Below are 11,669 nucleotides of genomic sequence, written 5' to 3'. Positions count from 1 at the left end.
CATCAATCGAACACGCGAGCTGGTGCTCGCTGCGCGCGCCAGCGCTCGACGCACGCGAGCCATCCCTCACTGCGCTCGCTTGCCAGCGCTCGATCCATGCGAGCCATCGCTCGCTGCGCGCCTGCCTTTCCCGCACGCGAGCTTGCGCTCATCGCATGAGGCAGCAGTATGCGAGCTGGCGCTCGCTGCGCGCGAGCCATCGACGCTGTGCGTAGCGCTCGTGGCACGCGAGCTTGCGCTCGCTGCGCGCGAGGCTCCGCATGCTTGCGCGAGGCAGTGCGCACTGTGGCGCAGCACGCTTGCTGCCCACACGCGACTGCTCGTGCCTTGCTCTCGCCCCTGCCCACACGCCCATTGCTCACAGCCCACGACACAAGGCAGGGTTGCTGCCTTGTGCTCGTGCACCATGCCCTTGCTCGCTGCATTCGTACCGCATGGGCGACGAGCTCCCTTGCTCGTCGTCGCATGCCCGCACTATACAACACCCCTTAAGGGTAACACGTAGCGTCCATTGCTTTGTGCGAGCAAGTTATATGAGCGAATCGCATAAAAATTAAAAATTTATTTTCAAAATTAATGACAAATTAATAAATCATATTAATTTCATAATTTTAGGGCGAAAAATCGAAAATTTATTATTTAATTGATTTCCGATTAACATGGATTCAAGCCTAGGTCATAAAAATTTAAAATTTAACATAAATTTACAATTTTTATGGTGGTTTTTAATCATAGGTATCTAATTAAATTATAACTAATTATGAAAATCAAATTAATTCTAAATTATTCCAATTTTCAACAAATTAATCATAATTACAAATTAGATTGCATAATTAACAAGGCTAGGCATTCAAACTTGTTAAACATATACAGTAGGTCAATCAAAAATTCAAGATTTATCAACAAGAATCGCAAATATATAATTTAACATCTTAAATTTACGAAATTTTGCATTCGAAAAACTAAAACCTCCGAAAAGTCATAGTTAGGCTTCGAATTTGAGAATTCTGGGTTCGGCCGAAAAATATTAATTTTGTCAAAATTTTAGAATGCCTTTTACATGCGGAATTGACACAAAAATCACTCGATTTGGATGAGTAACGAAGAAACTGCCGGAAAACTGCGTACGTATAATTAAATAAACGCAATTTGCAATTAATTAACAATTACGAAAATTAATCACCCCTTTTTAATTCTTGCAAATTTGTAATATTTAACCATGTTTATGTAATTTAGATTATGAAAATAATAAGAGGCTCTGATACCACTGTTAGGTTATGATTCATATGACAAAACATAAATCATGCGGAAAAACCATAAAGCTAGGAAAGCATATTATTTACACATAATCATTTAGCATAGTTTAGATGCATACACTTTGTTGCGTGCCCTCCCTAGCTGCGCCCGAACCGAACAAGAACAAGTCTTTAGGACTCCAAGTCGTCCACGTCCGGATCCGCCTTAAGCTTGACCAACTAGAATCGCCCTTAAGGTACTTAGAATTTTCGGCTATTGTAGGCAATTATATGACTGAATTTTTGCTCTCAAAAATCACTTTGAATACTTGAATACTCGATATAAATTATGAGCCCTTAACTCATATTTATAGACCATGGAATAAGTAATCGAATCCTACTAGGATACGAATTAATTAAATTAGAATCCTAGTAGAATTCTTATTTAATTAATTTATCTTTTAGGATTAGGAATTTTAATCATTAAACAAATCCTATACTCTTTAGGTTTCGTATGTGAACACAAACTCTACACGAGCATGACCCGCAAGCGTGTAGGCCATGCCCGCGCACAGCCCACACGGCCGCTCGGCCCACGCGAGCTACAAGCCCACGCGAGCTGCAGCAATGCTCGCAGCCCATTGCTGCGCGCGCTGCCATGGCCTGCTGGGCCTGGCGTGGCCTTGGCTGTTCGTGTGGCGCGCTTGGCTTGCTGGGCGATGGCCTGGCTTCGTGCTGGGCCCTCGTCCGGCAGGCCTCGTCCGATGCTTATTCGTACGATACGCTTCCGATTAAATTCCCGGTTCCGGAATTCATTTCCGATACGAACAATATATAATATTTCCGATTCCGGAATTAATTTCCGTTTCGAACAAATATTTAATATTTCCGTTTCCGGAATTATTTTCCGATTCCGATAATATTTCCGATTCTGACAATATTTCTGTTTCCGGCAATATTTCCGATTCCGGCAATATTTCCATTTCCGATAATATTTTCCGATACGATCCATATTTTCGTTTCCGGCAATATCATCGTTTCCGGAGTATTCATTTCTTGCCTGTGACGATCTCAGCTCCCACTGAAACCAAGATCCGTCGATTCCGAATATCCATAGATGGAGTATTCAATGCCATTAAATACTTGATCCGTTTACGTACTATTTGTGTGACCCTACGGGTTCAGTCAAGAGTAAGCTGTGGATTAATATAGTTAATTCCACTTGAACTGAAGCGGCCTCTAGTCAGGCATTCAGCTCACTTGATCTCACTGAATTATTAACTTGTTAATTAATACTGAACCGCATTTATTAGACTTAACATAGAATGCATACTTGGACCAAGGGCATTATTTCCTTTAAGATCAAGTGACCGGAACAGCTAGCTGGAGCAATGCTTCCGATCAGTGAGTTCTAATTTATATTAGGCTCACAACTTACTCTTGACTGAACCTATAAGGTCACACCAATGACATGTAACAGATCACCGGATTAAATGAATCGGAAATTCATTTAATAGCTTTTCGGGAATTAGTTTGGAAAAACGTATTATACGATACGACCTTGCATCGGAATCGTATATCGTATCGTGAATATTCGTAAGCTAGGCGAAACAAATAATCGTATCGTACGACGGTGATTCGTCGTGTACGATATGATAAATAATAGCCGTAAGGCGTTCGTCGCGAATACGAGCCGCATCGGAGCTGTCGGCCCGTCGAGCTAAGCGCGCATGAGCGCAAGGCCCAACGAGCCAGCGAGCTCGCAACGCAGCAAGCAAGCCAGCCCGCGTGGGCGTGGCAGCGCGCACAAATGCGCAACAACACAGCAGCGAGCAAAGCAAAGGCCCACGGCCCATGCTGCTCGGTTGCGCTGTGGGCTTCAGCCTGCGTTGTGTGAGCTGTGCGCATGGGCTCTGCGTGCGTGTGTGGTGTGTGGCCGGTCAAGGCCTTTTGTCTTTGCCGGTTACACTTAATGTAACATTAGGTTATATTTTTCCCACAACAATACAATTAGTTTTTCCAGTAACCTAAACCTAATTCCAAAAATTACGTAGTTCAGTTTTTGCTCTCAACTAAAAATTGTTCATCCCGAAAAGCAAACTCTCTTGTACGTTGTCTAAGCTACAATAATCAAGACGAATCTGAACGTGTGGGCGGGTATTTTTTGTACGATGCTTTCCCTTCTTACGGGAGCGGTGTTAGGACCTTTGTGTTTTTGTACTTTGAAGGAGTCGCCACCAAACATTGTTTAGGGTCTCGTTTGGAAAGACCAAAAAGATGACTCTATTAGGATAAGGCTTTAAATCTTCGAAACGGATGGGTGAGATCGGACAAGGGAACGAGATGCTTATTCCGCGAGCTTTAGAAATAATTCAAGTGCGTGACACAACATTTTCGAAAATACCCTAGTTTAGACTATGTGGGTTTGAATTTAGAACAAATAGAATTTCTACTTTTTATTGTGGCCACTTTGCTTTAAAGTTAATTTAAGGGAACCTAAGATCGGTTTGTCCAAGAAATTATCTTTGTTAAGCGTGGTATAACCTTGTATTTTGTTGAATTTAGCATGTGAGGTGATGAAAGCGATAAGCAAGTAAAGCAACATCACAATTGAAAATAAGTGCGGAATTAGTAAAATACAAGACCCCCTAGAAATGGACTAGGAAGTAGAACCACATTGCCTAGAAGGACTAGGCAAGTAAAGTTGCATAATTGAAAGTGCGGAATTGAAATTGCAATATTGAAAGGTGGGGAATTGAAAGGTGCGGAATTGAAAGGTGCATAATTGAAATTGCGGAATTGAAATTGCAATATTGAGATTGAACTTAGGCACATGAGATCCGAACGCCAAACGGCTACTTAAAAAGTGCGTCCGACACGGATTCAAAGCTAAAAAATCTCAACTTAAGGCTGAATTGTTCACCCAAAGTATCCTAGATTTTGCACATAGAACTTGAAAGGTTTGAAACTTGAAATATTGAACTTCAAATGTTGAACTTTGAAATATTGAACTTGAACTTGAAACTTTGAACTTGAACTTGAAACTTTGAACTTAAGAGTCTTGAATCTCAAAGATCGGACCTTTTAATGTTGAAAAGGCTTAATTTTTGATGTTGAACTTTGAAATAATCCTAGTTTAGGGAAGTGATTATGAACAACCCTAAACATTATTGGATCTTGAAACTTGAACTTGAAATTTGAAAAGTGGAGTCTTGAATCTCAAAGACTAAACCTTTAAATATTAGAAAGGTATCATCTTTGATTACTCCATATTTTGAAGATGATTCTAATTCAAGGAAGTGATTACAAGCAACCATGAACATCATTGAATCTTGAAAGTTTGCATTTTGTGTCACATAAAGTTTGGATTTTGAAAGAAATGTATGATTGTTGTTGTTAGGTTATGACACATATGACAAAACATAAATCATGCGGAAAACCTTAATGTCAGGAAACATATTATTTACACATAATCATTTAGCATAATTTAGGTGCATACACTTTGTAGCGTGCCCTCCCTAGCTGCGCCCGAACCGAACAAGAACAAGTCTTTAGGACTCCAAGTGTCGTCCCTCCGTAGATATTCCACAGCACGTCCGGATCCGCCTTAAGATTGACCAACTAGAATCGCCCTTAAGGTACTATAATTTTCGGCTAATTATGGGCAACAATGTGACAGATTTTTTCTGCTCAAAAATCACTGTTTTATTGTACGAATGCTTGTTGAAAAACTCGTGTATAAATTTATGACCCTAGGCATATATTTATAGAACCATGGAAAAGGATTTTAAATCCTGTTAGAATACTAATTAATTAATTAGAATCCTTTTAGAACTCTAAATAACTAATTTAATCTTTTAGGATTAGGATTTAATCAATGCACGAATTCTGATAGCTTTAGGATTCGTATAGCACGTACACACGCACCGCGCGAGCACCGCACGCCCATGCGCAAGCCTTGCGGCCCATGCTGAGCGCACGGCGCACAGGCCCACTGCCCGCAGCCCATTTGTTTGATCCGTGCGCGCGCGCCAAGCCTTGGCTGGGCCTGGTCGAGGCCTTGGCGTGTTTGCTTGATGCGTGTGGCTTGCTGGGCGACGCCTGACTTTGTGCTGGGCCTTCGTCTAGCAAGCCTCGTCCGATGCTAATTCGTACGATACGCTTCCGATTAAATTCCCGATTCCAGAATTCATTTCCGATACGAACAATATTTAACATTTCCGATTCCAGAATTAATTTCCGTTTCGAACAAATATTTAATATTTCTGTTTCCGGAATTATTTTCCGATTCTGATAATATTTCCGATTCTGACAATATTTCCGTTTCCGGCAATATTTCCAATTCCGGCAATATTTCCATTTCCGTTAATATTTTTCGATACGTACCATGTTGCCGTTTCCGGCAACATCTACGACTTGGATAATATTTATATTTCCGATACGATCCATATTTCCGTTTCCGGCAATATCGTTTCCGAAGTATTCATTTACTTGCCTTTGACGATCTCAGCTCCCACTGAAACAAAGATTCGTCGATTCCAAATATCCATAGATGGAGTATTTAATGCCATTAAATACTTGATCCGTTTACGTACTATTTGTGTGACCCTACGGGTTCAGTCAAGAGTAAGCTGTGGATTAATTATCATTAATTCCACTTGAACTGAAGCGGCCTCTAGCTAGGCATTTAGCTCACTTGATCTCACTGAATTATTAACTTGTTAATTAATACTGAACCGCATTTATTAGACTTATCATTAAATGCATACATGGACCAAGGGCATTATTTCCTTCAGTTGTAAGTGACATTAATTTTTAAAATTAAAAATGCCAACTTACTAATCATTTTTGAAAGAGAAAAATCAAAGAAACATGATTGATTATGGTGGGATTCGGAATTACCTATTTAGGTTTAGGCAAGAATTCCATTTAGAGCTCCCTATTGCTTAGAACTTGAAATATTGTATGAGATTTTGAAGGTTTTTTGGATTTTGATTTGAGTGGCAATTTTTGTATTACGACGTTGTGTTTTGATTTTGCCTCCCCATAATGCTCAGAATTAGGGGTTTCTATAGAAGGATTTGCTGCTAAACGCCAGCCAACGCCAGCGCAGCACGCAGCTGGCAGCGCCCAACGCTGGTGACGTGGCGCAGAAGCCGCCAAAACAAGGACGCGGGCTCCGTCCTTGCTTTGTCTTGCATTGGTGTACCTTTGTACTATTTGTACGAAGTTGGCACGTAGTGATTGCTTGGGGATTAAGGCTTGGTTTGCGTCTAAAAACAAGCCGTTTCGGGTTTTTGAATTTCGGTTTTACGGGACGAGGCCCGGCTTGCTCGGTTTTGTGGGTCGGCGCCCGAATTTGGATTGCTTAGTGTCATTTAGACTGGAAAAGGCCTTTTAAAACCAATGGGATAGTCCATTGGGTGAGATTGTACTTAAACTTTGAAATTGATTTTTGAAAATTGTATTTTGTACCGAGTTCCGGAATGGGAACGGCCTCGGGGATTGGATTTTGGCTCTTGGATTTTGGACATGTTCTTAGAAATTGGGATTTCCGCATGGAGTTGCTCCAACCGCCTAATAAGGATAATGGTATCGTCATCATCCTAGTGGGGAGACACGATTTAGGTGTCTACAGAGCGTGTCGGTGAACCAAATAGAGGAACGACAATTGGAGTTCTTTGTTCGTGTTTGTTATTACTATACTCGAGAAAATACCCTTCAAATGTAAGTATGTTTAATCTGTGCTTTATACATGTTTCCTAGCTTTGGGGATGTTCCGCACATGTTATGTATGTTTAATTGTATTCCCCTACAGTGGTATCATGAGCCTTATGTATTCAGAGCATTTTTTAGCATGATTTATTGTTTTTGGTGTTGTCGAATTTTTCGGAATTTTTTATTGAATTTTTCGAATTATTATGGATTATTGGATGAATCGTATAATAAGTTCTTAATTCAAAAAGTTTCGTATTTTCGACTTTTTTGTCCCTAGCTAATCTGATTGAAAACGATTTTCTAAGATTAACTCATGAGAACGGAATTGCAAAAACAGGCCTCGAAGTATGTGTTTTTGGGAGTTTTTGTTAATTTTCGTATTAAAATTAACAAATTAGGAAAAAATTTCAATTAATTGGTCGACCTAAACTACTCGGAATCGATTGAAATTTTTACACAATGCTGTTGGGTACATTTTAGAATTATGGTAAACATTTCGGCCATTTGTGTTAGGTATAAACCATAATTTTGCTTTCCCCAAATTCGTAATTTTTAGATCGCTAATTGATTTTTTAAATAATTTGGATCTGGAAATTTGGTTAATTGGGAAAGGGAATATAATTTCATGTAACGTGGCAGATTTTAAAAATTATTGGATTAAAATTTTGATTAGATTCGTTAATTTTAATCAACACCTAAACCAAATTCGTAAAAATCTGAAATTTAAATGTTTAGAACGATTTAAAGTTTTAGATACGATTATTTAAAAGTTCAAATTTTTGGTTGAAATTGTTCGTTCTTAAAATTTTAATTAAGTTAGCCTAGATTTAATAAATATAACAAAATCAGATTGTTGTTAAAATTAATTAAATCGTAAAGTCGTTATTTTTCGAAAATAAAAATCGTAAATTTTGTGAAAAATAACTTAATGCAAATTTGTTCGTGAAATTAAATTATTTTTTAATTAGTTGGTCCGTAGGCACGAACCAAAGGCACGAAAACGAGGGTGTGTGTGGACGTGTGGCTCGTCGTAGCCATGCGGGCTACCTCACCACTACCGAGCCACAGCAACGCGGGCAGCAACAAGCGTGATGTGTGCCGCGCGCACTGGGCGAGGAGAGCGAGCAAGGCAGGCATGCCTTGGATTGTGAGCTGCGAGCAAGCAAGGGGCAAGGACAACAGCAGCAGCAGTGCCACGGGCAGCGACGAGCTGCGATACGTGTGCGCGCTGGCTGCGGGGGCATGGGCGCATGCTCGTGTGCCTCGTAGGCCACACAACACGAGCATTGCTGGGCTGGGCGCAAGCCTAGCCCGCATTGCACTTGGGCTTTTTTTTGTTTTCGTTGGGCTTGAAAATTTATGTTTGCATTAAATTGGCTAACGAGATAATTAATAATTATTTTATTTAACGTGGGCCGGTCCGTGGGTTTAATTTAATATTTAAATATTTAATTATCCGGAATAATTATTGGTTTGAGTGGGAGCCGCTTAATGAAATTAAAATGAAATAATTATTTTAATGATTTTCGTAGGTCGCTTTATTTTAATTAAATTAAATTTTCATTAGCATAAATTCTAAGGATTAATAATTTGGAAATTGATTAATCTTTTAGGGCGCGTTTATGTGGACGTGAATTTTAAATAATTCACGTAAATACTTACATAATTAAATGGGCCATTTGTTTTAGCATACGAATGGGTGAATGCATTGAATATATATTTTATGTAATGCAGGTACTCCAAGTGACTAGTATGGCCAATCTAGGATAGTTAAATACGGTCTGCGAACCGTTTTATCTTTGAATGTAAAGTTTTAAATATGGTATGCGAACCATTGAAATTTTGATGTAATTTTTATTATTTCAAGTATTTCTAGCTTAGAACTTTAAGTTAGCATTGAATGAAGATTCAAGACGATGCCAAGCTAACAAGATGGTGAAGAAGATTGGATGCTTCAAGACAAGAGTTTTGGGCCATACTAGTTCACCAAGTTTATTTATGCTTTTATATATTGAATTAATGTATATTATGAATGAATACGTTGTTTGTATGCTCGATTAGATTTAGTTCACTAAATAATCGAACCAACATAGAAACAACTAGGTCCAAAGTAATATTGAGTTCAAAAGTTGCCTTCCAAATCAAGAACTTACAAAAATCTAAGGAACTAACACGTAGTAGGTTTACGCCAAAGCGAGGTACTATATTAGTTGACTTAGATCGTAAGGCGTCCCAAGTTTCAACTCAAACAACAATGGCATTATGTTGTGGCAATGAGATAAATTATGGTATTAATTTATTAACCAAGAGTAATTTGGAGATTACTAGCAATAGGTTTTCCTTACCTAGAATCTTAAAATACTTAAGACATGCCAAAGCTGCTTAAGGATTTAGGACTTTTAGGGTCTTGGAATCGTTTCATTCATTTTGGACCATGTTTTTGCTTATGCATGAATGAAATGTTTAATAGCTTTAATGATTGAATGCTAGCATTTATTTTAAAGTTATTAAGTTATGAATTGTTATTTATTGCAAATTCTTTTCAAATGTAGTAATCAAATGGCCGCAAACATAACAACAATCAAATCATCGGAAATTCTGGATGTCGATTTAAACTTGACTAACTTTCTTGAATTGGAAAGGAACCTTATCGAAGTTTTAAAAGTTAACGACATCTACTATGTCATTGAAAACCTTTTCCTAGCTATTATGCTCAGGATATGACTCCAGAAAGGTACACAAATTGGGCACTTCACAAGTACTTTGTCTTGGAGTTTATCCTAAAGTCTATTCCCGAAAATTGGAGAGGGAGGTTCATTACCTTTGAGCCTCATGCTCTCCTAAGTCATCTTAGGGATAGATGTCGTGTGGAGTATCAACCCAAGGGCCAAACTGGTGGCAACAGGGTTGATGAATTGGCTAATTCAATGAGCAATCTCAAACTCATTACCCCACACAGGTCGTGTCTAGAGAACGAGCTTCTAGAGGCACGAAAGCGCATTTACTCAACTAAGATGGACAGAAACACACCAATCCGGTCTCATGTGGATATGATGTCTGGATTATTTTTCACAATTGAGAGACTTGGTGGTTCTGTCAAAGAGTCTATAGCTATTGCACTAGTGCTGAATTCTCTTCATAGGGATTATGAGGGGTTTAAGATGCACTATCTCTTTAATCAGAAAGAGAGCACATTCTGTGAACTTGTGGAATTGCTTGAGAAATTCGAGAGAATCCTTAAGTTCAAGAAAGACCTTGTGAATGTGAAGTGCACCAAATTCAAGAAAGTGTGCAAGGGGAAGAAAAGCAAGGCTGCATCTTCATCCACTCCCGGAGGGCAACTGGCACCTTCCAAGAGCAAAATGAGGAAAAATGCTTCTCCTTCAACATCGCAATGCTTCAATTGTAATGAAATTGGTCACTACAAGCGAAATTGCACTAAACTAAAGGAAGAGAAGAAGGACGAAAACGTTGCTTCTCCTTCAGGTATGTATGTTATACATTGTAATCTTGCTAATTCTACTTCCTGGGTATTAGATACTGGTTGTGGCTCACACTTATGTTCCAATTCACAGGGACTAAGGAGAAGTAGAAGGCTTGATAAAGGCGAGATGGATCTACGCGTGGGATATGGAGCACGGATTGCTTCATTAGCCGTAGGATCTTATTTTATTTCTTTGCCTAGTGGTTTTGTTTTGGAACTAGAAAACTGTTACTATGTTCCTAGTATCACCAGAAACATTATTTCCGTTTCAAGTTTGGATTCTAAAGGTTTTAGTTTTAAATTTAAAGACAATGGTTGTTCTTTTGCTTTGAATGGAATGTTTTATGGTTCAGCACAACAAGAAAATGGTCTAATGTGCTAGATACGAGCAAACACATTTATAACATAAATACTAAAAAGGCTAAAACTGGTGATTCCGATCTCACATTTCTGTGGCATTGTCAATTAGGCCATATAAACACAAAGCGCATGGAATTACTTCAACGGAAGGGAATTCTAGAATCATTCGACTTAAAGAAGATTGATCAATGCGAATCTTGTTTACTTGGCAAAATGACAAAGCAGCCTTTCTCAAAGGTGGGAGAATGTAATCCCCCGTAATTTTATACATTTTATTAATATATTTTAACGTATAGTTAATTATATTTAAATAGAATTTACGAAATTTAGAAATAAATATGTAATTTACGAATATTTATTTTTATACATTTTAAATAATTCAACGATTTATGAAATCAAAAATAATTTTAGAATTTTATTTTGAAAAGAATTCGAATTACAAAAACGTTCGAAATTGGAAAACAATCCTAATCGGTTTTGGATTCAAATTCTAAAACTAAATTCTAATTCTAGCCCAAATTGGCAAAGCCCAAAATAAAATTAGCCCATAATTCCATGCCCATGTTTCAACTTCACGTGAAATCTCAAACCCTCCTTTCTCCTTCACTGTACGTGAATTGCAAAACCACAACCCTCCTTTCTCCCTCATGCTGCTCCTCCATTGTTGCTACTGTTCAGCCGCCACCTGTACCCTCGCCAGCGACCACCGCCGTCCTCCCTTGCCCCGCCACCATCAACCGGACACCACCACCAGTCACGCAGCCACCGCGCCGTGCTGTTGCTGCCGCGCCCTCCACGCACAGCAGCACTCGTGCCCCTTCTCTTCGTGTTCGTCCTCCCTTCTTCGCGTCATTGCAGCAAACTTCCAGCCA

Source organism: Spinacia oleracea, chromosome 2 (genome assembly GCF_020520425.1).
Source record: "Spinacia oleracea cultivar Varoflay chromosome 2, BTI_SOV_V1, whole genome shotgun sequence".
Classification (NCBI taxonomy): domain Eukaryota; kingdom Viridiplantae; phylum Streptophyta; class Magnoliopsida; order Caryophyllales; family Amaranthaceae; genus Spinacia; species Spinacia oleracea.
The sequence above is the reverse complement of the archived record's forward strand: the minus strand, read 5'-3'. Positions refer to the sequence as shown.